The sequence below is a fragment of the Rhipicephalus sanguineus genome, chromosome 4 (assembly GCF_013339695.2).
Source record: "Rhipicephalus sanguineus isolate Rsan-2018 chromosome 4, BIME_Rsan_1.4, whole genome shotgun sequence".
Taxonomy (NCBI): domain Eukaryota; kingdom Metazoa; phylum Arthropoda; class Arachnida; order Ixodida; family Ixodidae; genus Rhipicephalus; species Rhipicephalus sanguineus.
Genome location: NC_051179.1, coordinates 168,022,510 through 168,047,991, shown reverse-complemented (window position 1 = coordinate 168,047,991; position 25,482 = coordinate 168,022,510). Strand labels below are relative to the sequence as shown.

General features: G+C 46.0%; 1 long non-coding RNA gene across 1 annotated transcript in view; it reads right to left on the bottom strand.

Annotated features, from left to right (window-relative positions):
- Positions 1 to 7,207: 7,207 nt before the first annotated feature.
- The window catches only part of LOC119390886 (uncharacterized), a 38,765-nt gene continuing 20,490 nt past the window's right edge, over positions 7,208 to 25,482 (bottom strand). The window contains exons 4-5 of the long non-coding RNA XR_005183520.2: positions 12,020 to 12,085; positions 7,208 to 7,361 (exon numbers count right to left, since the gene is read on the bottom strand). This is a non-coding gene — a long non-coding RNA (uncharacterized LOC119390886). The remainder of the gene's footprint in view (positions 7,362 to 12,019; positions 12,086 to 25,482) is intronic.

Here is a 25,482-nt window from a genome sequence, read left to right as displayed (position 1 = left end):
AGTTCAGCACTGCTATGTGCTCTTTTCTTGAGTAGCTGTGCTATCCTGTCAAGATGTTTAACAAGTAACAACGCACTTGAATGTGGATTCTTCTTTGTGGCAAAAGAGCGCAGACAACGGGACGAAGAACATACAGGGCACAGAGCTGACTATCAACTGATTTCCTTATTGGAAAGTCTGAGAATCGTAGGCAGGCGAGCAAAAATCGAAAAATGGCACAATGCTATCAAGTGACTCGGCCGCCCGGCTTTTTTTTTTGGATAGGGTTTACAAGATGCGGCAGAAGCCGATTTCATTAAAACATAAACACAAGCGAAAAATGGCAAAAAAGAACAATGACATGGTGGTCAATACCAAACTGATTAAAACCGCTAAAAGTCTGACATTCATAAATCAACAAAAACGAAGAACCAGGGTCTGAAAAAAAAAAGGTTTTTAAGCAAGTGACAGCAAGGCTAGAAAACTGCAACTACTAACAATAAAACAGAAAACAAAACAAGAAAACAAAACATGTGACAACAAGCTTAGTGATCACAATTGAGGCTCATGGCAGCTAATTTCTTCGTCAAATAGTGCTAGTGATAGCGCGCTAACGCAAGCTGCTCCCCTTTTGTGAATTATGTGCGCCTCACAAATTTGTGAGCACATTACTCCCGATATTTCATGAGAACTTGCACATTGTCAAGCAATGGGGAGCAGCCGCATGATGTACAATGCCAGGTTCCTGCCTGTTGTTGCTTTTAAAGATTTGGCATGTTCACCCCATTTTGTAATTTATGCATCGTCCGGTTTGTCCTACATATGATTTTCTGCATGATAATGGAATGTCATAAATGACGTTCTTCACGCATTCAATGAAATGATTTCTGTGCTTCTTGTCACAGCAAAAGGATACTGTTTCATCCCTGTTAACTAGCCTGCATAGGGAGGCCAGATGGTTTGGGATGGAGCACAAAACTCTTATGCCTACTCTGCCTGCAGTCTTCTTCAACCTATGAGAGAAACCGTGAATGTAAGGAACGTCAGCCAAGGGAGAGCGAGTGTGCTTGTTTGGCCTGTTATTTCTGGTCGTTCTAAGAGTGACGAGCATCTTTTCAGCTAGGGAGCTCAAAAGAGCACTAGGGAACCCCGTGCTCCTCGAGCGTTCCACTTGAATCATAAAACTTGTTTCCGTCCACTGAGGGCATGATCGGGTGAGGGCGTTTCTCATGGTAGAATAGCCTATTCCTGGAGTCATCCAGGAGTCATGCATGGAGTACCATTTGAGTAGCGAAAGGATGCTGTTATGCAACGTTACATCAAAGAAGCTGACCGAGCTAATTGGCCTGTATATGATAGCTGGCCTATCTATGACACCACAGCCCTCAGAAGTGCTGTATAGCGGTTTGTTTTCTTATGTTTTTGATCAAAGGAGCATTAAGCCAAGGCTATGGGGTTGGGCATTGAATACACGTGGATTATTCAAGTAAAATGGTAAAAATGATATCACTATTTCGAAACAGAAAGTCATCAATCATAAATTGCAGCATCTGTTGATGTGTTGGGCTAAGCTGTTCGCTTCAATGCCAAACTACATTTTCACACTCTCTCTTGCAGGTTTCAAATACAGCAACTGTACCACCACAACAGTGCAGCACAGGAGAGCCTATCGTCAGTGCCGCGTCGAGAAATTAAATAAAAAAGCACTTACTCCTGGAAACTTCTCGTATCATCTTATTGGTTTGTTTGTGATTATAAAACTGCACTTTCATGGGAATTGAATCAACTAGCCCCATTTATTGTCCCATTGAAACTAAATAAATTGACAATGTAGAGCTTGTTTCCGAATGCCTGCATGATAGGCCTACAAGATTACTTATTGGCTTCAAAATACTCTTACATGTAAAGAACGCTGTTGATATAGTCATTGCTGGAAATGTTCTGCTGATATTTTTGTTACAATCCTCTAAAGCCTACACACTTTCGTATTGTTAACCACAAAAAGATTTATTGACCTGTGTGCAGCAAACATGCTGTTGCAGGCATAAGGCTGCAATACGCTGAAACTCATACATCAGAATTCTACACACTAACAGCAGCCAATTCCTTGTAGACCCTCATTAGGTGTGCATGAGAAAGCGCATTAGACTGGCAAAAGACAGTCTAATGATTCTGATAATAATAATAATATCTGGGGTTTAACGTCCCAAAACCACGCTATGATTATGAGAGACGCCGTAGTGGAGGGCTCCGGAAATTTTGACCACCTGGGGTTCTTTAACGTGCACCTAAATCTAAGTACACGGGCCTCAAACATTTTCGCCTCCATCGAAAATGCAGCCGCCGCGGCCGGGATTCGATCCCGCGACCTTCGGGTCAGCAGTCGAGCGCCATAACCACTAGACCACCCTGGCGGGGCAATGATTCTGATGTCTAAAGACATTAGTCTCTTTATTGAAATACATTAATTTTTTTTCTGTGAGATTAGCTGATGCATGCTCCTTGTGTTAAGTAAGATGCAATGTTTCTAGTTCATGAAGTTGACTGACGTTATCAAACGATGTAGCAAATTTTCATCAATAGTTGCTGCAAATAGCTAACATGCACGGTGGAAATTTGCTAACTTACAAATACTATTTTCCTGCATTTAGTAGCTAAGTAATAACCGTCGTGGTAGTAATGTTACTAGCTTAGCTTACTACCTTCCAATAAGTAGCAACAGGAACTAGTAACTGTCATGGTAGTAAATTTACTAACTTTATGTTACTACCTTTGGTATGTAATAGCTGCAGGTAGTAAATGACATGGTAGTAACTTTACTACCTTGCCGTTTACTACCTGCAGTTACTACTTAGGTAGTGAATGTTGTGACAGCAATTTACTACCTCAAAGTTAGTAAGTAGCACTACCTTTTCTTTTAAGAGTGTAGAATGATGTGTCTTGTAGTTAATATTGTTTGGGACACAATTGCAAGGAAAGTGCACACGTTCAAAGCCAAATTGCTAAGGTAGCTTGCTAGAAAATAACAAGTGGACTGCCCCCTTATTTGTTTTGAAAGGATAAGTTCATGAGATTCAATTAGCTTAATCTAATCCAATAGCAGCTTTGAAAACCACTTCAGAGAAACTACTGCCGAGATCCTTTAGGGGGCCATTATGTGCACAGGTGCTGAAGTGGAACACGTGGAGGTTGAAAATTGAGCAATAAAGAATATGGCATGTATTTTAGGGTGATTTTATTTTTACCTTCGTTATTTTGTTCACACAATGCCCTATTACTCCAACAAGAGAGCATATAGGTGAAGAACCCTTGCAATGCATCCTATTGTATATGTAGTGATGCGTGTGCTCTGCAGGTGAGAAAGACAATGGGGACATCAATGAACATCAATGTCTAGTGGGTTTTTGGGATTTTGCCGAAGACATCATGTTTGTCCATGATGAACCGGCAGTGCAACCACACACGGACATAGGAAAGAAGGCACATAACACAGTGCTGTGTTTCGTGTACCTTTCCTTTGTGTGTGGTTGTGCTGCTGGTTCATCATGAAGGACAACCAACTAGCCCAAGTTTCAGCCTTGCTAGACATGTTTGTGCCTGCTATTTTTTTTTGTGTCAACAAGCTGTCCTCCTACTCTTGTAGAACTTCTCACTGTCTTGTGTTTGCGTTGTAGCGTGACAATATTCTCTATATTTTCTCTCATGGCTCTAATTCATTTCATTGTTCTGCTCAGTATGCAGCTGCGCAGCAGCATAACATGTTCCTTCATTCACTTAGTGCACTAAATACTGGCATGGGTACTCGAAGAAATGGCACAAAATGTAACAACAATTAGCGGTGCCAGATGGAACACCTAAATGCCACAGTTCTACAGTAATGGGTGAAGGGAAGGGCTTGAAGCAGAGAATGGAAATAAGGGACCCATGCATACATAATTAAGTGCCAGGCTGGCACAGTGATGGATTTGGACTCGATGCCTGACTAACTTATTGCAATATATGTCTCAACACTGCAAGGGAAAGGTCATGTTTTGAAATGGTACCAGAAAAATAACAAATACATTTCAGGTCTCAACATTTAGTGAAGGACAAATCTTGTACTATATGCAAATACCCTTTATGTGGCACAATGTCTGACAGATGGTGTGCCGTGGTAACTGCACGTAAAGGGGGGCTGCACGTAAAGGATAATATTGAGGAATTGATCGCTGGGCAAGTTGGTAATCCATGACTACAAAGAACTGCGCGAAATAAACTGGCACAAGGAAGACGCTTGTCCGTGCGTCTCCTTGTGCCAGTTTATTTCACGCAGTTCTTCGTAAAAAAGAATAATAGCTGCACATTTAGACGTGTATGTCTGCATGCTTATGTGAGCGCTATATGAGCTGCTAATTCTGAAAAAAAAGCTGCAACACTTGCGCTTGAACTACTACAGAATGTTATTGTGTATAGCTAGTGTTAGTACTGGCAATAAATCTTGGATTCTCAAGCACAGTTTGTATTAGCTGCTGTACCAGCCAAAGCTAAGGATGTTGCATGACAGCTTATATTTAAATAAGGTGCACGTAAAGCTACATGATATGGAACAGGGGCGACGCCAGGGGGGGGGGGGGCATTGGAGGGCATTCAACCCCCCCCCCCCAAAAAAAAATTTTCAATTTTGCTTGTGTATATATACACACAGACATGCAAACGCATGCACAAACATACATAAAGCATGGATGACTCCCCCCCACCCTGAAAAAAATTTCTGGCTACGCCCCGGGTATTGAACATGAGGGAGGTTGACTGGGACACGTAAAGCTCAACATTTATGGGTGTGCTATTAGTGTGAAAGCGTGCTTTTTATTTGCAGCTGTTATTTGCAATTATGACACCTACTGAGTAAAAGAATTGTTCCTCTATATCTACTATTTAGTATTTTACGTTTGCATGTCGTGTCCCATGATCCGAATCAAGCAGGATGCTACTGACTGCACATTTTTAAGACAGGTGAACATTTATTCCTAGAAGTCAAGATTACTGCCCGAGTTCAGCCACTTCTAGCATTCTGCTAGTTTATACGTTTAAGCGTTGTTAAGCTCAAAGCATACTCGACTGGATGACGTGGAGTGAAGTAATACTGGCCCTTGTCGCTCCGATCACATCTCGTAGCCAAGGAAAGAATCACTTTCACTCGTCGACAATGGGTGGAATACGAAAACAACCTTCAACCTGCTATGTTTCCCAACACAGGGCCTCCACCAGATCGCTGTTCGGCGCTGATATGTGGTCAACTGAGGCATGTTATAGAGCTTAACGTTCATGAAGCTTCAAGGTGCAAAACAAGTGCATATTTAATTTGGGGTTATTATTTAGATTTAACAGCACCTATTAAATATTAGAATGTTTCTAGTTAATCTTTGCATCATTCAGTATAATTGTTCACATGATCCTTCTGAATCCTTCAGGCCACTTCTGACTTTTGAAGAAATAGCATGGTTTTATCCTTGAAAGCTGGATCATATTGTGACTTCATTCGATTTCAAGCATTGCTATTTTTGATGCGACGCTTGGCAGGAAACATATGTTCTAACGGGTGATGGAAGCGATTTCATGCGTGCTCTTTCCGCGCCAGTCATGCACTATACGTTTCATCGTTTGTGGAAGCCAAGGGGAGCATCACCTCCAACTGTCAACAACGAACGAACCACGAGAACGAACAACCTCAGACCCGCCGTCCTCCCCAGCATGACAATCCCATGGCATCGCTCGTCCGCGCCGTCAGCCTCGAGCTCGGGAGACTGCATTCTTTTTCTGCGAAGGCTCGTTGTTCTTTCGACTCAACAACAACGTTTCTTCATCGCCTATGCTACGCTCGAGAGAGAAATGAGCGCGCCCGTTCTGAAAGCTGGTCCGTCGCCTCGTACGCGCTGCACTACACCAAACCCATCAGTTGCGCGAATAAGCGATTATGTGTTTTAATCCGATTCTCTGAGATGAACCTCTACATAATACTGTCCGTATAAACGCACCGACATCAACGCGATGCTCGCGAAGGACGTGGGAGACTGTACTTCGCCAAGTAGAGATGAGATCAGCTGACTTCCACCGCCTGTAGTGCGTCAAACATCGCAGAAAACTTTTCTTTGGCGGCTGGTTGCACATCAGGGCACGTTCGGCTGCTGTATGATGCCGGCAAATGGAAATGCACTCGGAAACGCATCGTTCATTGTTCACCTCTGTCTCCGTGCGGGATGCGCAAGCCGTCGGACGAGAAACATAATTCCACACACAAACTGACTGTGACTAACGATGCCTCTCATATATGCAAAATTATAGCGTTGTAGCCGATCGTAAAATCGCCCAAGATAACGTGAAGTGCATATATAAAGCCGAGGAAGTCCACCCAGATCGTGTGGTGCGGTGGCGTAGTGGTTACAGTGTCTGCTTGTCACGCGGTTGGCCTGGGATCAAATCCTCGTTGATACATGGTTTGTGACTCTCTGTGCAGTGTTCTTGTGATGTGTAAATGCATATTCATGAGTTGAAAGGCTGAAGAGAACAAAAGAAAAAAAAAGAGGAACACTGCACGATCAACTACAACGTAGAAGAATTTCTTTTTTTTTTCTAAAAACTTGCGAAAAGTACCGCATATATTTCGACCGCGTATTGAGCCGTATATAAGCCGGACAGATTTGACCTGAAATCCCGCTTAACCACATCGACGGTATGCGTTACTTTAAGCGGTCACTTTTAAACGGCCTTCTGGCAACGAGATGGCCGCGCATAGGGAAGAGCCGCATAAATTTAGGCCGCATAAGAAAGAGCCGCTTAGCCAGATGCCGTATAAAGAAGGGCCGCATGAAAGAGCCGTATAAGTAGGCCGCTTAGAGAGCCATTTATAAGCGTCGAAAATTTGACCTACTTTCCGCCTTATATGCGTTGTTTTAAGCGGTCGTTTGCTAAGAGTGTAGGCATCGCCGCTTACAGAAGAACCGCCACAGCATGGCAGCACCAGACACTAACTGGAAAGCGTTGTGGTTCTGATTGCTTGAGAGTTGCCATTTTGTGCGTGTCGATAGGCTTGCGTCCAAGCTGCATTTTAATTATTTTTTGTGCATTGAGGCATTGTTGATAAAAAATAAATGTTTATGAATAAAGTATCTCCTTTTAAAAGCCTACATCATTTATTACATCTTTAATTGTGCGGTTCTACACTTTTGCAAGTCGGAGGCAACGATAGTTTCACAAAAATTTATTCACAGCGTGCGGGCACGTCAACGCCCAATGTTTTTACACCAATCCTGTAAGACGCATTTTCCCTTTTTGCATGATCCACACACCTCACAAACTTCCGGAGGCTCTTTATTAGCAATATATCCTGATTGCTGGCATAATATCTATTGGGAGGCAAAAAAATAGCATGCCGGTTATTTTTTGTAGAGTAGCCTTAACAAGTGGTATACAAGATGGTGCTAACTATTGAAGTGAGTGCAAGTTTCCCGCATTCTATGGCTTTTGCGGAACAACAGTGCTGCCATGGTTCATTGCCTAATTTATGCACTGATGTGGTTGCGTGGCTACAATATTTTCTGCGGTGTTTGCAAAAGAACCATATGCAATCCTCAGTAAGGAATGAATGAAAAAAAAAAGTAATTTCAATTGCTCGTTTCGTTGTTTGACGTCACCATGATGAAAACCAATAGGTAACAGAGCCAAGGAAGAAACAGCAATTGAATTGTGCTGTTTCAACTGTACTGTATGACTGTGATATAAATGTGAAGAGAATAAAGTGGACGAAAAGACAATTTGCCACCGGCAGGGACCGAACCTGTAACCTTCGAATAACGCGCCCCATGCTTTACCAGTTGACCTACGGCGATGACAGTCATCCTCCCGTCCACTTTATCGGGCAATTATTTGCATGCAAACCTCGGAGTGTTAGTCAGCGCCCCTCGTAGTCATGACGGCGAGTGGGCGAGTGTGGAACATTGTTTTTTTTTGCCAGCTGGCGTCACGTCGCATGTGACCTTCTAACGAGCGGACAGCTGACCAATAAGCCCTCGCATACTACCTAAACACATCAAGCCATAGACAACTCTATGGGTTATATAACAGCGGACTGCGTTACTGAATACTAAAAACAATAAAGCCTACTGAGTACATCGTTTCTATTTGAGAGTGTCCTTCATTGATTATCTATTGTGATGTCATAACCTGGCGAGAGATTAGAAGAAATGAGCACGTTACCAGGAGATACTAGGGTAGGCATAGCGAAAGCCGCTGTTTGACCTGTAACTCACAGATAAGTGTGAGTGAGGCCGGAACATTATGAGCGTTGTATATTTGTTATTAAATTCAAGAAAGAAATGCCATTTACGCGCTTAGCAAACATTCATAAAAGCCGTCTCAATCTTTTTTCAGAAAATTGTGACTGAACGTGCTACCGCGACATGCATTTCAGCTACACGCTCCTATGCACTTTGGAAGACTATATCTTTCAGAAGTTGGTGATGCATACATGACGAAATGAAGTGCAATGGACGAGACAATGCCTGCCCCGCCTATTGCGCTTCATTTTACCAAGTAGGCAGCTATGCACACAGTGTGTGCGGTTCGGGCCGCCATTTCGGCCACGAAACGTGTGGAAGTAGTATTCGTGAAAAAAAAGGAAGAAAGAAAAAGGGGAGGGGGATATGCGAAAAAAAGATAATTGATAGAGAAGCAAATATATTTGTGGTAATTTTGGTTCCTTTATTAAATGCTAATTAAACGAATGTTAAACAATATAATTATGTGAATACATACAGAGAAGATAAGTAAATAAATGAAAAGATACTATATAGATGTACACCCGACAGCAAAAAGTTTACGGGACGTAGACTTCAGAGCAAAAGGGAATTTCTGCTCTGTTATTGAATGATGCTTCTGATCTAGCGGGTAACAGTATAGGTGGCAACACCTACTACAGGCTTCAACGTTCGATTGGAGGCTTTGTTCCCAGACAAAGCGGGAATATACGCTTTTCTGAAATTTCACGTCCCGCAAACTTTTGCTGTAGGGTGTACTTATAATATGAACATGGGAGTCTCTTTGTTTCCTTTAAATAATTAAATACGGCATCATATATGCCCGTGTTGCAGTGCCGACTCCCCTGGGGAGAGTAATGCCGATGCGCAAAGCTCAAGGCCATGTTTTTAAAAAGGTGGTTTCAGAAATCCTTGCCCTATATTTTGATATCTGGGACATGCTGTGAAGAAATGCTCTATCGTTTCTACTTGATTACAATGGTTACATTGGGGGAAAGGAACGAATCTAGGCATGTGCAAGTAAAAATTTAGTGACGGTATTCTGCATCGCAGTTTAGTTATCGTAACTTCCAGTTGCCTTGTGTTACACCATGTGCCATTCCGCGGAAACCTAAGTTCCTGAAAATTTGTGTCGTTTAGGACAGAAGATTTAGTATGTTCCTCTTGCATACAAAAATTTCGAAATCGTGCTATCATATTATTAGAGGAAGGTCTTAGGACATATAGGACAGGTCCTTCAACGGAAGCTGCCGCTAGGGTGTCCGCCGCTTTATTTAATGATAATCCAGTGTGGCCTGGTGCCCAAGCGAGACGGACGTGCCGTACATGAGTGAGCATATATGAGCAAACTACTGTTTGGCAGCTCGACGAGTGTGGTACTGTTAAAGCAGCACAGAAAATGATTCTTTTAATATCTCTACTAGAGAGATGTATGCAGGGTGTCAGCGCAAGGTAAGCATAATTGTCATTAATTCTCCCTGGAGTATTCTTAAGGCAATCGGGCAAGCGACGGCAAAATAACCAATTTAGTGATGCTGAATAAATGCCCACTCCCGCCTTTTCATCCCTAAGGGAAGCATCTGTGGTTATTGCTGAATTTATAGGCATAACTTTAAGGTGTTCCACCAACCCGCTTAAATATCTAAACGGCAATAGCTTAGCGTTCTTTGGAAATATGTCATCAAATTCTATTACTGCTGTGTGATTAACTAGGTTTGGGTAATTTACATACGAAGTGTTACTTGTAATGATTCCAAAAGCTTTTGCACGAAAATTATTTGAGGGCAATGTAATCTAGACCGCTCGCTTTAAAAAAAAAAACATGGACAGCTCACAAAGGAATACATATTGGGAGCGTCTCTGTGCGGAGGCATATACGTTCAGAAATGTTTGAAATGTTAGCATTCGAAACATGGTTTGAAGAGATGGCAGGTATGTTTCAAGGCAAACTATATTGTTAGCTACAAATTTTGGAAGACCAAGACATAAACGTAACGGCTCACATTCTATAGTTAAAAGAGGGCGCAATATATAAGCGGGTGTCTCATAGAACAATACACTTCGTAACCCTAATATTGGGCGGACATACGCACAATAGATCATTAACAATATTTTGTACGCATTCCAAAACGAATTCTGCCGATTCGCCTCAATAATTCAATTGCACGTAAACTTTTAGACGCAATATACTCAATGTGCGAACTCCAAATAATATTTGCCGCGTGTAATTTACCTAAATGGTTTAACGAATGTACTTGTGGAATAAAGGCCTGGCCGTACATCAGCGTAATTCGCCCAGGAAAAGTCAATGGAAAAGCAAGAAGAGCGATTTGGTTACCATTCAGAGAAAAATTCATATCGTTAAGCCATATTTCAATCTCATTAAATATGCCTGTTGAATGTCGTACACCGAATGTATATCACTGGAAGTGGCAAGGAGTGCGATGTAATCCTCGTATACATACACTTGCACGTCGTTATGCGAAGGAATAGAACTTAGTAATATATTGAGGAACTCCCCTATGTGTTCGTATTTTTGAGAAGATAGCCCATTCTTCGAGCAATGAAATGTGTGTCCGCTTGAAAAACTTTGTATTCAGCAAATATATATTCAGGAACGCTAACGCTTCGCAGTTTACCAATGAAGATGGCGTGTTGTACGCTATCATATGCCTTAGCAATATCTAAGGTCACTAGGGTGGCGTACTCTTGTTTCCGCCGACCGAGTTCAATTCTACTTTCCAAGTCAACATGATCACACCATATTGAGCATCCAGGTCTCAACCTAATTTTAGATTTACTCAATATATGATTCCATTTATCGGGCGGTATCCCTATGGCGTCGCTCATCTTCTTCCTTTCATGCTCGAGTCCTGATATAACCAACTCGTGATTAATGAAACGCGTGTTGGAAATGAAAACTCGGAACTTCTCCAATAACTGCAATGCTCGATGTCGACAATACACGTGGTCCTGCAGAAGGCTTTTATTTCTCCACCACGAAATCTTTTCAGAAAGTGTTCACAGGAGGCGTTCCACTGTTAAATACTTTTTTTTCTGTCGCCGGCACAACGCATGTAAATGATGAAAATACATTGAGATTCTGCAGGTACTGATGTGTAGCCCAGCGGTGAAGACACCCGCCTTCGCAGAGTGGGGGCTCGTGTTCAAACCCAGCCACGCCAAAAAGACAGTTACTTTGCTATATTAGTGACTCGAGCAACGAGTGACAATCGTGCTTCTCTTCCAGCACTTTCGGTCGAGTATTGACTTCCGGTTTTCGGAATATTGAAGAAGCGTGTTTTAAAGTATAAAACTGGTGCGAAATTGATGGTTGTGGTTGAAGAGCTATACATGATACATATGACGTCGGAGTATAAGTTATTTAACGTCAGAATCGTTCAACTGTTAGGATAATTCACGAAGATAAATTGAAGGAGTTAAGTGAAAGAGGATACGCTTTTCTTGCGAGCAGCTGCGACACCAGACAAAGTAGATCTCATTCACGCACTTCTTTATGTGTGGCTTCTGAGATGGGCTTCGGCAGTGCGACGAAACACGAAGCTAACCCAAGAAATACCCAGAGAAAATGAACGCCGACGTGCGAGCACCACTACCAGACACCAAAGGTATGACAATGGTCGTCTTATGTGAAAGAAGGACGGACGGGCATTATTCAGGATGAGTCGGCATAGATACGCTGACGCATATAAAATAGCGATATATGTAAAGTGCAATAGGTTACTTACGTAACAAGGCGTGTGATCTGGCAGTTGCGAAGCACCGTCACATGTCTGGTTGCATTGTATCCATGCCTGCGAAAGTAGAATACGATAAAAACGATTCCACTCTGTCTTCGCTGTTTGCGTTTCGTATGCAATGTTTATCATTAATAAAATTGCGGCCATTCGCATGTCTGTTCCCTCGATACATTGTCTTTTATGAGAAAGGATGCCGGAAAACGCCCCAATGAGAGGGAGGAAAGAAGGAAAGGCAAGCACTGGGGTTCTTTCGCCTTGCGGTGTTTGGAAGGCTGTTCGTCACTTTTCTCCTCAACACTGTGTACGAATGCACACAAACGTACAGATCCACGTACAAACGTACAGATTGAATTTGTTATCTCGGTCACAAGGCCATCTTTGATGGCGATCGACACCTGCAGGCACTTACCTTTAGGCTAGAAGCTGCCTCCTCTGCGAATTCTGTGGAAGGAAGCTGGTAATAGGCAACGAATGCCATCTTGATTTATTCTGGTTGCGACGAAATATGCACTGTGCGACCGGTGTACAAAGACGTCTCGCGTAGATGAGCGCTATAGAAACCACACATTGTTAATCATGTTCTGATCCACACGTGGACCTATATTGTTTGCATATAGGCGTTGTTCATAGTGCATGAACTCTTGTAAGGGTAAAGGCCCGTCCGATTATTCTTTAGGACAACAGAAAGTTGAGCTAGTTGGTAAGTATTCTTCACAAAACAGGATGGGCGTGCAAGCATGGACACAAGAGAACGAGACAACGCGAAGGCCTAAACAAAGAAATTGCAAACAATTATACCTAATCGTGTTTGAACGCCCGCCTTCTATCGTGAAGGTTATTGTGCTGCTGGACACGACTGCTTCCTCTCCGAAGGCATTGTCAAATTGCTTGCGTCTTAACGTCCAACTTACGTTCCAGCCGCACAGCGGCCCCGCGCAGGGTGGAGCACCAACCGCCCTCGACTGCCGTGCAGAACACGGGACCGGCGACATGCATATTCCAGTTCACGCGTTAACGGCATTGGCGGTTCGAATGCGCACGCTGTTCAGAGCTGGCGACCGTTCAGTATAGCAGAAACGCGCGGGGTCGGCAACTATCGCTAACAACGAACGGCGCTGGAACGCTTCCTGACGTGAAAGCTTCGTGTGGGCCCAGGCGCTCGAATGAAGAGATGGGAGGTAGACAAAAACAGGTCGTTTATAGATAACACGGGTGGAGTTACACATACATATACTTGTGTAAATCGCTGAGAAAATCGTCCCTGTAGTCCTGAATCGCGTGCTATGATTGTAGCGCTACTAGTTCGCGCGTCACTTGATGACGATCACCCAGACGTCGCTATTGTCGTGGTGGTTCGACGTGTCGATGCGCCTCGTGGCGCTATGATGCTCCTTGGTCGCCGCGGTCGCCATGGGCAATCGATGAGATGGCCTCTTCACCGCCCGGGATGTTGCCCAGACCAGGTGCTTGGCCGCGCCAGCGAACACCGGTAGGCCGGCCCAGCTCGCCACAGCTTCTCTAGGCTTAGCGGTCCATGTAGCCGCCGGCCCGCCCATAGGCCCCGACCATGACCACAAGCATGGTCGTGCTCTCGCGCAGCTGTTCGTCGGTGTTCAACAGCAGCTCCACCCACGAAGAGGACGGGCGCCACAACGGGTCGGTAGCCGCCACGGTCGCTCCTTCAGTGAGCTGTTCCTGACCTGCTGCCTCGCAGCGTCTCGCTGCTCGAGCAATTGAGCCTTTCTCGCGCTCTTCACGAGCGGCGCCGCCGCACACCTTAATGTCGTATTCTTCTGCTTCAGTCGTTGTCAAGCGCGTCTTTTAAATTGACCCCAGCTCATCACATTCTCCCCAATTTCCAGAACATTGTGCCGCGGGTAGCGTTAGTGTATAGGCGCGACACAACGAAACATAATAATGCCAAACGTCACCACCACGCACATGCAAAGCAATGGACGCACTTCTCGCACTGCGCAAACACTCTGGAAGCTGTTAGACGTAGGGCTCACGCACCCGCACACCCCGTCAGATTGCAACGAGGCTCGCGCACACTGCCGGTCAGGTGATTCAGCACGCGCACACACGCAGCACGCGCAACGGTATACGCAGTGGTTATCTCGTTGCCTTCACTTGGTCCTGTTTGCGCCGTGAAGACAACCACCATGCTCCAGTTAGTCGTTATCAATGAATGTCTTCGTTGTCTCGTCGCTTGAACATTTTGGTCCTGTGACGTCGGCAGCGACTCTCGGGAACGGATAGTTGAGGCAGCGGTGACTGATGTGCCTCTGCACTGAGGTTGTCGGTGCCACCGTAATGGTGCGACGGAAACTCCAGACTGGAGCGCAAATAGGGGACCGTGTTGAGTTGATCCCAGCTGGAGGGCTACCACTTTCGCCGACGCGGTGGTACATTAGGCGACGTGTCAGAGGCACCTACGCCTCACCTCGTTGGGCCGAAGTTCCACAGAACAGCGACGGTTCCGGTCGCGAAGTCGACCATGGCGTGGTCAACAGCCGCTGAGCACCAGATGGGGTTGTCTTTCGTTGTCTCTTCGCGCATGCCTTCCGGCTACCGCTATTTGCTGCAGATACGCTGGTGGCACTCGATTCGGACTTATATGTCCGTGGTCGGTTCGCCGCTGTAACCTGGTCCTCTCGTCTACCACGACGAGCTGTAGACGTATTGGGTGTCATTTGCTCGATGTCGTTGCTGCTGCTTGCACTGTTGGCCTTGCTTTGCTTTAATATTGGAATGTCCAATGGCAATGCTTCTGGGAGGTTCCCACGACATCGTAAAGGGAGCTTCGCATGCCCAGAGTCCGGACTTCTCCTATAAAAAAGGGTGTGTCCAGGAAAACCATAGCTTCCTGCAGGTAACCTACCGTACGATCAAGGGGTAAGACCGACCGTACGTCCTAGTAAACCATCCTTTTGGCAGTAATGACTGCCGCACTTCAACCGTGTGGTAGCCGGTATGACGTAGTGCGGTAACCGGCTGTTTATCCAAAAGCCCTTGGCCACTGGAAGTATCTCACTTTTTTCTGTTGAAACGCCCCTGGTTACTGCGGTGCTGACGACAGAAATTCTTTCTCCATCTTTAAGAACGAGGTAGCCATCGTTCTGTGTAGGTTCTTCAGCCGTTCGGTCCCCGGCTACCACAAAAGACGCTTCTCTCTTGTAATAAGGGAAAAAAAAACAATCACAACCACACACACACGAGAGCGTTCCGCTCAGAGGCGCTCTGATTCCCCAACCCCAGTGGAGGGTAGCATACCGGATACAAACTTCTGGTTAACCTCCCTGCCTTCCTCTGCTCTTTCTCTCTCTCTCTTGTACTCTCCGTCAGCAGCATACATGTCATTGTTGTGTGCATGCACTGGGAAACCTTCTTTTGTACGTGACCAGCATTAGGCTGCCGTATGCCCCTTTTGGTCGCAGAGGAAAGAACGGTTGTCAATCTGAAGTGGTTTCTTTGTTGGCTCCGCTCTCAGACCTGAGCCAGGTGCCGCTTCTTTCTCAGGACGCGCTCTACCCAGGTTCAGCAAAGACTGAGCCTCCACAAAATTATCGGCTGTCTGGGAGAGTTCCTGTTGGGTTCGGCAGTTCATTTCCATGAAGAAAACCCTTAGTGCGGGAGAGCCGCCCTTGACAAATTGATCGGCAGTCGTCAGCTCGCTCAAGCCGCTGCAGCTTTTCTCCGTCTCCACGAGCTCCAGACAATGGTCGAAGCAACCCCAGAGCCGCGAACCATACTGCTTGGCAGTTTCTTTGTCTTCAGGTCTTGGATTACGGAATTTATCCCGGTGCACTTCCGCAGTGTACAGGAACTGTTGAAGGAGAGCCCGTTTAGGCGTGTCATAGCATGTCAGTGCGGCAGACGGATACATGCGTCCAATGACCGTTAGAGCCTCTCCCGTCATACACAGACGTACTGAGAACGCCCACTTTTCTCATGATGAAAAAGTTTGTAAACAGGGGGTGGTTGCTCGAGCCGACGTCTCCACAAGTGGACTTGCCTTCTTCAAGGCTGGAACTGATTACTTCCAGCCTTGAAGAAGACAAGTGCACTTGTCGGAACGTCGGCTCGGACAGCCACCCCCGGTTTACGGATTTTTTCATCGCAAGCTTCCATCTTCTCCTTGCCGTTTTTTGGATCACTTTTCTCATGGCCATTCCTGAGAGATGGCGACGCGTTCAAAGCGTTGCAGATACGCGTCGAGGTCGTCCCTTTCGTCATTAAACGGCGGTAATAACTTGTGGGGACTGCCCACGTTTGATGCAACAGACGCTTTCGTGCTTGCAGCATTTGCGTTAAGGGCGAGACAGACGGTACGATTTTTCGTGCGATTCGACGTCCGACACGGCGGAGGGGAAAACCGGAATGGTGACCTTTCATAGCATCGTACAGCCACCATTCCCTCTCCCCCACTGCCGCGTCGGCCGTCGGATCGCATGGAAAATCGGACCGTCTGTCCACCGCTTTATGCGGGGCCTGCGGACTAGAGGCACTTCCTTGGAGCCGAGGCTTCAATTCAAGAACCTCCATTTCTTATTCCAGGAGATTTTGTTGTTGCTTCGATTTCTCGCGACCTGCCTCACGTTCCTCTTGAAGCAATTGCTGCTTTAGTGCCATTTCTTCCTTTACAGCGTTCCGCTCCTCGGCACGCTTATCACTTAACCTTACACGCACATGCTCCACCCATGTTCTCAACTCCGCATCCTTCAGCCCTAACTTTTCCAATGCTGACTATATTGTCGTTGTCCATGTCTCACCCTTGGGTTTGAGCGTTGTCTTTAGATGTTATTAGCCAATACTGGCTGGCTCGCTAATTGTGAAAGGTGCGTGCATATGTGGGCCTAGGCGCTCAAACGCCGCGGTAGCCGCGGGCAGTCGATGAGACGGCCTCTTCACTACCCGGGGGCATGCCCAGACAACTGCTGGGCAGTATTGAAGATACATGTATCTTAGATACTCTGAGTATCTTGTATCTGTATCGTGATACGTATCGCAAAACGAGTATTTGTATCTGTATTTCCCATACATTCAGCAATGTATCGTGTATCTTAAAATACAAGATACTGTTATAGAAACAGCACCACGCAAAAAACAATAAACGCCGGCTGACCTCCGCTTATTAAGCTGATACTGCTGCCTGTAAGCCACCAGAATAAAACAAAACTACTGCGGCATTCTTTTATCTTTCCGCCAGACTGCTCAAGCGACCAGAGGCGAAGATGTATACGCGTCTACATTGGTGGAGCAGAGTCACCTTATAGCTCTCGAGCCATCTCGAGAAAAACAACACCGCGAACGTCTACGCGCATCCTACGTTTTGTTGTCTCGATGTTTCCTTTCTCTTTAGCTGTGTCGACGTGATGACATTTCTTCTTAGCGACGGCACTTTGTTGAGTCCTCTGAAGCGTGCGGCTTCTCCAGAAAAAATTCCGATGCCGTTATACCGTCGTTACCGAAATTTGTCCTGTGTGGTGCTTCATTGCAAAGTGTCACGAATGCAAGAAGAGGGCTGCTTTGGGTCTCGCGGCTTTCACTTATCAGGGATTTAAAAGATCTCGGGGATGTAAGGTTCACTGCATAGGATGAGATTGACTTATTTGCGAATGAGATTCTCACAACCTCCGCACAGCCGGTGCCGATGCTGTATGTAATAGAACACGCATTTACGTAACAAGATATTTCGGCGTACCGTATCTTTATTCTTCCTGCTAAATTATTCAAGAAGTTCTTTTCATATTAATTTTATTGTTAACACAAGTGCTCTCTGCGCTGTCCTCCGTTTGCATCCCGCACATTACCTGAGCTTCTGTATAGGTTTTGCTCGTGTGTTTACTGTTATATGTCCTTTGTAACCTGCCTATAAGTTCCTTCTCTGCTTTATTCATATTTTTAACTGTCTGCGTAATTGCTACTATTTACATATCTACATTCGATGTGAGTTTACTGTTATGTCAAGGCGATGTTGAGGACAAAGGTAAAATAGGGAAATTGAGTTGGCATAATATTATTACAAATTATAAGAAAAAATCTTGAAGAAGCTAGGAAGGGGACTTGAGCAAGATAATACCAAGCACTACGTTTTTCTCACGAGCGTGCTCACGCGCCCTTTTATGCTATTCCAATGGGCGCTCAGATATTCATTTCTGACCTTAACATCTATGTTGAGCATACATCATGCTTTATTGTCATAGCTTTTAGGGCTTCCGCCTGTATTGTGTTTATACAGGGCGTTTCACGTCACTGGAACCAAATATTTACAAGTGAGTGGTTAACCTCAACCGAATAAAATCAACGACATGGTTTACCATCATGTCGCTCTGCTTAGGGTATATCGCTTAATTTGTTAATTAACTAAGATGAATTATGTAACATTTCTTATATTCACTTTATGGCAAAGTGCGTTTTGTTACGTTGTTGAAGGCATTCCAAAACGACCGATTCAATTTTTTTGTGGAAACGTACGCGCTGCGTAGTGACATTTTCCGGCGTTTAAATAAATCAGGAGAAATATGACCACGTTAATGCCCTCGTGCGCTACCGTGCAGCCTGCAGGAGGGCTCTGAAACGTGCTTCGAGTGCAACAACCGGCGCGTGCACCATGGCGAAATGAGCGGCCGCTGCTCAAGGCATCGTCTCCCCACTGCGTCCACATTTGTGGCTGCCGCAAACGGCAAGCAAACGCCATCGTCCCTGAAAAGCCATAGGATGACGGTCCGCGCACCGGGTGTTTCGCTCGAAGAACATTTGAGAGCGCTGCAGTATGGTAGCGCGCGAGCGCAGTCACGTGGTTTGCTTTCATTTTTCGAGGGCGTTGTTCAAAAGCCAGAATATATTCACCACGCAGCATGTATGTCGCAAAAAAAAAGAAGAGTGGTCGGTCGTTTTAAGTGCGCTCTATGACGTGACAAAGCGCACTTGGCCCTAAAGTGAATGTTAAAAAGGTTGCATAATTGCCCTTGGTTATTAACCAATTAACCAGGAAAAAATACTACAAAGAGAACACATGACGGTAAACCATGTGCTGTTGGTTTCATTCAGTCGCGGTTAACAACTTGTTTTTTTAGATATTTGGTTCTATTTATGTGAAACAACCTCTATACTTATTCACTGTGATTGATGAATACGGAACCGCCCTGCTATTTGACTGAAAATTATTTGGTTTCCTTTTCTAGGTCACTGTAAAGTTTTTAGTTTTTTTTTTTTTTATTCTTGCAAATCAACAGGTAAGCAGAGCTAGAAGTGGCAATAGTGTGAATAGCAGTGATATACTGTGACGTTTTCTGTCACTAGGATACGTATGAGACGTTCCTGGCCTGCATAAGCCCTGTCGGAGACGAAATGGTAAAAGATTGCACGTTAGTGAATACATCGCTAAGGAACGCTTTGCGCCAGCAGATAAGTAGAAAATGAAAAATTATTGCAGGCTCATCTCCTCAGTGAATAGTGAGTGCTGACTCTGTAGTTAATGTCTTCACACTATGCACTACAAAAGAATATTGCTGCCAGCCTTGTTACTGCTCTGCACCTGTCGGTTGATGCCGTATTACGGAAACGGTAATACGCTTACGGACAAGGTAAAACTGCACAGCAGCATTTGCGCCATCGTGCGGAGACTTCTTCATGACGTTCTTGCAAGTAGATGGCAACGCGCTATCTGGTCGCCAAGTAGAGCAGCGACACGCATCAATTACAAAAGTGCCAAGCAAAAACCACTGACAGAACAGCGTACAAAAAGCTGTCGTGTTAAGCAGCCAAACATATCCCAAAGGAGTTGCCTCGGAATGAAACTAGCATGCTTTGAGCAAGAAAGACAGAACTTTGGGGATACAAACACGTATTTCAATAAAATTAAACAATGTTCGTCGCAGTTGAGAAATTTTCATGTAATCTTTGTTACATAGGTCCTTGCTGCTTCATTATACGGGTCTATAATAGCGAATTGGATAATGTATCGAAGTATTTCAAGATACAATTGGGAAGCATCGTATCGGATACAATAATTCTTGAAGTATCTTGTATCTGTATCTCAAGTACTTCTTGCCCGAGTATCTTGTATCGTATCGCAATAAAATTTCAAAGTTTGTACCATATCGCGATAATATTTCAAAGTATCTTTGCCCAGCCCTGGCACAGACCAACTGTTTGGCAGTGCCCGCGAACACCTGTAGGCTGGCCCAGCTCGTCGCAGCTTCTCGGGGCTCAGTGCGCCATGTAGCCGCTGTTATGATCGGACTTCAGGGCTTGGCGCCGTTGGATCGTCGGAATGGTACGACGGCATCAGCCCTGCTTTCTTCGACCTCAACGTTCCCCGAAACGCACCAGATGCAGCGACGACACTGCAATTGTGTCCTGAACCCTTCAAGGCCTTCAGTACACCTCGTCAGTCGCCTTGGGCACGCTTGGTTGAGTTTGACGCTTTTATGGCCTGAGAATGAATTATTTGAAATCCAGGCAGCTTTCTGCGAGATGCACCGGACAATTAGCCGAGCGCCGGAGATTGCTCATCGGGCACCTCTCCCACAGGATGCGGTGTCTGCGACTTGGTGACCCGACCGGCAGCTGGCCGTCACCTGCACCGGCGACGCATCGAGGCAAGGAAAGAGTTGCAACTGTCGACACACCTGACATCACGGACAGTTTTCAGGAATGTGCGTCGCAGTGATCCGTTTATTGTGTGTATGGTTCCTTTGTGGCTGTGTGACCCGACTAGGAGCTGGCCGTCCGATGCGCCGACGGCGCTATCGAGGCAAGGAACGACTGCACCTGACAACCCACCTGACAACACGGCCAGTTTTCAGGAATGTGTGCCGCCGTGATCCCTTCATTGTGTGTGTGGTGCCCTATTGTGTCTTTTGCTCACCTCGCGGGCACCATCCGTTGAACTGGGCATGCCGCTTCTCTATTTCCTGGTGTGGGAAGGAGGCGGTGCTTGACCTTTCCCCTTTGGGGGCGGAGATAAAGAAAACTTGTTAATTGGACTGTCCTGGACTTGACTGTTTTCTCCAACAGGGAATCCTGGGAAGGCCCAGGCTTTATAACGCGAGCGTCGAGACGCTCCAAGCATGCTACGCTACGAGGCTACGTCGAGGCTACGTCGACGCGACGCAACGTCGCTAGACGACGCTACGACACGCTACCAAAACGTCATGTAAAATGAACGTTCCTGTTATCAACTCCGGCTCGTGACTCCCTGAGTCCTGGCTGCTCCTCGGTCCTATGGGCAGACCCCCGAATACATCACCGCCGGCTCGACCACAGGCACCGACCATGACCACAAGCATGGTCGTGTCCTCGCACAGGCGGTCCACCCACAAAGAGCACGGGCACCGCAACAGCCGGTAGCCGCCACGATCGCTCCTTCAGTCAGCTGTTCCTGGCTTGCTGCCTCGCAGCGTCTCGCTGCTCGAGCAATCCAGCCCTTTCTCGCGCTCTTCACGAGTGGCGCCGCAGCGCCTCACAGTGTCGTGTTCTTTAGTCGTTATCAAGCGCGGTTTGAAGTTCACTCTAGCTCACTGTTCACTGAAGTTGCTGTGTTTATTTAGAAAACGATGATCTTGCATTGTCAGAGTGTTCTTCGGCCGCATGTGCTGCATTTACGCGGTCCCTTACGTTAGAGAGACACTGCACAGTGGCTTTATCTGCGTAATTATTATTATTATTATTATTATTATTATTATTATTATTATTATTATTATTATTATTATTATTATTATTATTATTATTATTATAATCATCATCATTGCAGCATCCTCAGGTCGCAAGGTATTATCCGTGCTATCTGTGTTTATTCGTGCCCGAGGTGAAGCCAATAGTTTTTTCAGTTATGCAAGCCACAGCTCACAGGTGTATGAGTGCGCACACAAATTACTCAGTTTAGTTAGCAGGCCGCCTGTCGCGACGGCGGGAGCCGCATTTACATGAATACGCATCCTCGAAAGGTGCTGTTGCGCCAGAGTTAAACAGTCCTCCTGCAGAACGATAATCGAGTTTCTTGTAGTGCACTCTGCTGTTCCCCACTTCACTCACACTGTGAGCATGCGGCGGAATTATGAAGTGCGCATAATTTAATTATTTGTCCGTTGCTTCTCATGTTGAAAACCGAGCCTAAAATAGTTTGATAGATGGGATAACTTCAGGCGTGGACAGTTTCGCGATATTATTTTAAAGATACTTTTTGAGTTTCTGAATTTCAGTATTGAGATGCATTAGAAGTATGTAGCTAAAGTGGTTGCTTGGGCGAGTTGGTACGACATATTGGAGGGAAACAGCGCGAAAGACGAAAGACCAGGCAGAGAAGGACACAGTGTCCTTCTCTGCCTGGTGTAACGCCTTTCGCGCTGTTTCCCTCCAATAAGAAGAATGTACTTGTACCTTAGTAGTGAAATATATTTAGCATGTATCAACTATATCTAGATACCGTTCAGGACGCTGGTAACTATATAGTTTTTTTTGTCGCAAATGCAGTGACGTGTTTCCAAGATCGAAAGGAAGACTTTTGTGCTAAGCCAAGCGTAGGCGCGCCGCCAGTTGGAGACACAGGGAGGACGCGAAGGGTTCCCCACATGCGCAGACAAGTCCATGGGAAAAGAGCCCGAAGTCGCTGATGGCAGAATCGCAGAGGCAGTATTGTCGGCCACTGCCGATGGAAGTGGCTGTGTCTCAACACCGGTGCAGCGCCTCTAACCTTTTCCAGGCGGCCAGCCATTTAGCGAGTTCGCGAGTATTGTGTTGAGACCGAACCAACGCTATCTAGGAGAAAGCCAATTTGACAAGCTGCTGTTGTTTAAGTGAAATTAACGCAACTACTTTCTGAGCGGGACAGATCTTGCGTGTAAAATAAATGTATTCTTTTTCTTAATTCACTGGACTTCGTTTGTGAATCGAGCGATACGCTTGACTTGCATGTTCAATGCTCTGCGTCATCATCCACAATATTATGCTGCACTTAATCATTGTGGAGCATAAGCGTCAATGAAATAATAAGTATACCAGTATCTGTATTCCGCTTTCTGTATTCCGGGATAGTTTCCTCGTGTTTTTGCAAAACTATCCATGAAATAACTCGTTACCTCAAAAGAAATGTTTCTAATTATCTGAATATTACGCTTCCAGCACACATGTCTCGACATCTGTATTCCGGATTACTTGGCTGAATATCTCTGCTCAGCCCTGGATAATTTACACTTTTTCCTTAACGAATAAAACCACCCCAATGGGTCTGCCGCTCCAAACAGCTCTCATTGTGATTGATTCATTGATAACTTTGAAAAATGAAGCTCCATCGCTAATTTTGAAATATTTAGAGGTCTTCCAACTCTTTGTGAAGAGGAAAAATTACACATCATCTCCCCATACGGGAAACCACGGAGGGATGCGAAAGCATCGCGGGGGTGCGCATCGACTTTTCGTTTCTCCTATGCGACCTATGAGACGGTGGTTCTCGAGGCGTTTGAATTACCGCTTGCCGACGCTGGCATTTACGTTCGTCTTCCCGAGCTTTCCTCTGCTCCGCGGCTGTGACGCCGCCGCTGCAACTAGCGCCGATATTTATGGTGTTGATGGCGTTTCGCACACCGTTGCACAGAGAGAGAAGGACGGAAGCACAACGAACGCGCGCTTTCGCAGCCTCGCAGCTTCGAGATTCGCTTGCCGTAATTGTCGTTTACGTTCGGCGTTGCCAGCCTCCATAGCGCCGTTGCGATGGAGAGTGCAACGCTTGCCGGCATTGCCGTTTACGTTCACCTTCGCGAGCGTCCATAGCGCCGTTGCGAAGGAGAGTGCAGCAGTTGCCGGCGTAGACGTTTACGTTGAGCTTCGCGAGCGTCCATAGCGCCGTTGCGATGGAGAGTGCAACAGTTGCCGGCGTAGCCGTTTACGTTCAGCTACGCGAAGTCCATAGCGCCGTTGCGAAAGAGAGTGCAACGGATGCCGGTGTCGCCGTTTACGTTCAGCTTCGCGAGCGTCCATAGCGCCGTTGCGATGGAGAGTGCAACGCTTGCCGGCATTGCCGTTTACGTTCACCTTCGCGAGCGTCCATAGCGCCATTGCGAAGGAGAGTGCAACAGTTGCCAGTGTAGCCGTTTGCGTTCAGCTTCGCGAGCGTCAATAGCACCGTTGCGAAGGAGAGTGCAACGGTTGCCGGTGTTGCCGTTTACGCTCAGCTTCGCGAGCGTCCATAGCGCCGTTGCGAAGGAGAGTGCAACGGATGCCGGCGTTGCCGTTTACGTTCAGCTTCGCGAGCGTCCATAGCTGCGTTGCGATGTAGAGTGCAACACTCGACGGCGTTGCCGTTTACGCTCAGCTTCGCGAGCGTCTATACTGCCGTCGCGATGGAGAGTGCAACGCTTGCCGGCGTTGCCATTTACGTTCACCTTCGCGAGCGTCTATAGCGCCGTTGCGAAGGAGAGTGCAACGGGAGCGAGCGCGCGCCGCATTATATACGAGCGCACAGCTGTGGCGGAGAGAAAGAAACGGGAGAGGAGAAACGGAGCAGAGGCAGCGCTCACGCCACCTCCTCTCTCCACCTCGCGCGAGGGGAGTGGGGAGAGTTGGCGCATGCGCAGTATGGGCGCGGACGCCGCAGAACAGACACTTTACCGAGCATAAGATGATTTCGCATCTAAAACCAGCGAAGTTGGGCAAGCGTTCCGACGGCGGGGCATCGCACGTGTTTTTATTTAAAAAAAAGATAACTTTTAAAGCATTTGATTTCATCTTTATGCAAGTTAATCGACGGTTGTCTCACGCATGCGCTACCACTCTTCTCAAAGTGCCATGCCTCAACCATCAGGCGCATTACTTCATTCTGATTCGATTAACTCGCATAAAGATGAAATCAAATGCTTTAACAGTTATCTTTCATGTAGAACCCCATGCGTGTCGGATTGATAAATTCGCCTAACGCATGGGCATGCGCAGATAAGTTTTCGTTCTTCTTTTTCCGCCATTGTGCGTATCTTTAGTTGTTAGTCGGCGTTTGTGGCGTAGTGACTTCTTTCTTGTATCTGTGTTTATGCCCTGTCTTTTTAGAATGAATACTTAAGAACTAGCTAATCTCTGTGTTATTCTAAGGAAAAGAGTGCCTTGCCATCAGCTAGGCTACATCAAAGTTTCGCCCTTACCTCTATGGCAGGCCCTTCAGTGTTGTGAGCGACCACCACGCCTTTTGTTGGCTAGCAAACATGAAGGACCCTTCGCACTGTGAATTCTGAGAATTCAAGAGTTCTCTATTACCTTCCTCAACAATCAGCGGAGAACGGACAAGGGACAAGAAAGGGAACATAGACGAGCGCTGTCGCTTGTCCGTTCTGCACTGATCGTTGAAGATGGATTACCAAATAGCCCATTCTCAAACTTTGCTTCTATATTACCGTCGTTTGCAAGTCTGGACGAAAGCATTCCGACGCCTACTACCTGTCTCGCACCCTAGTTGACCT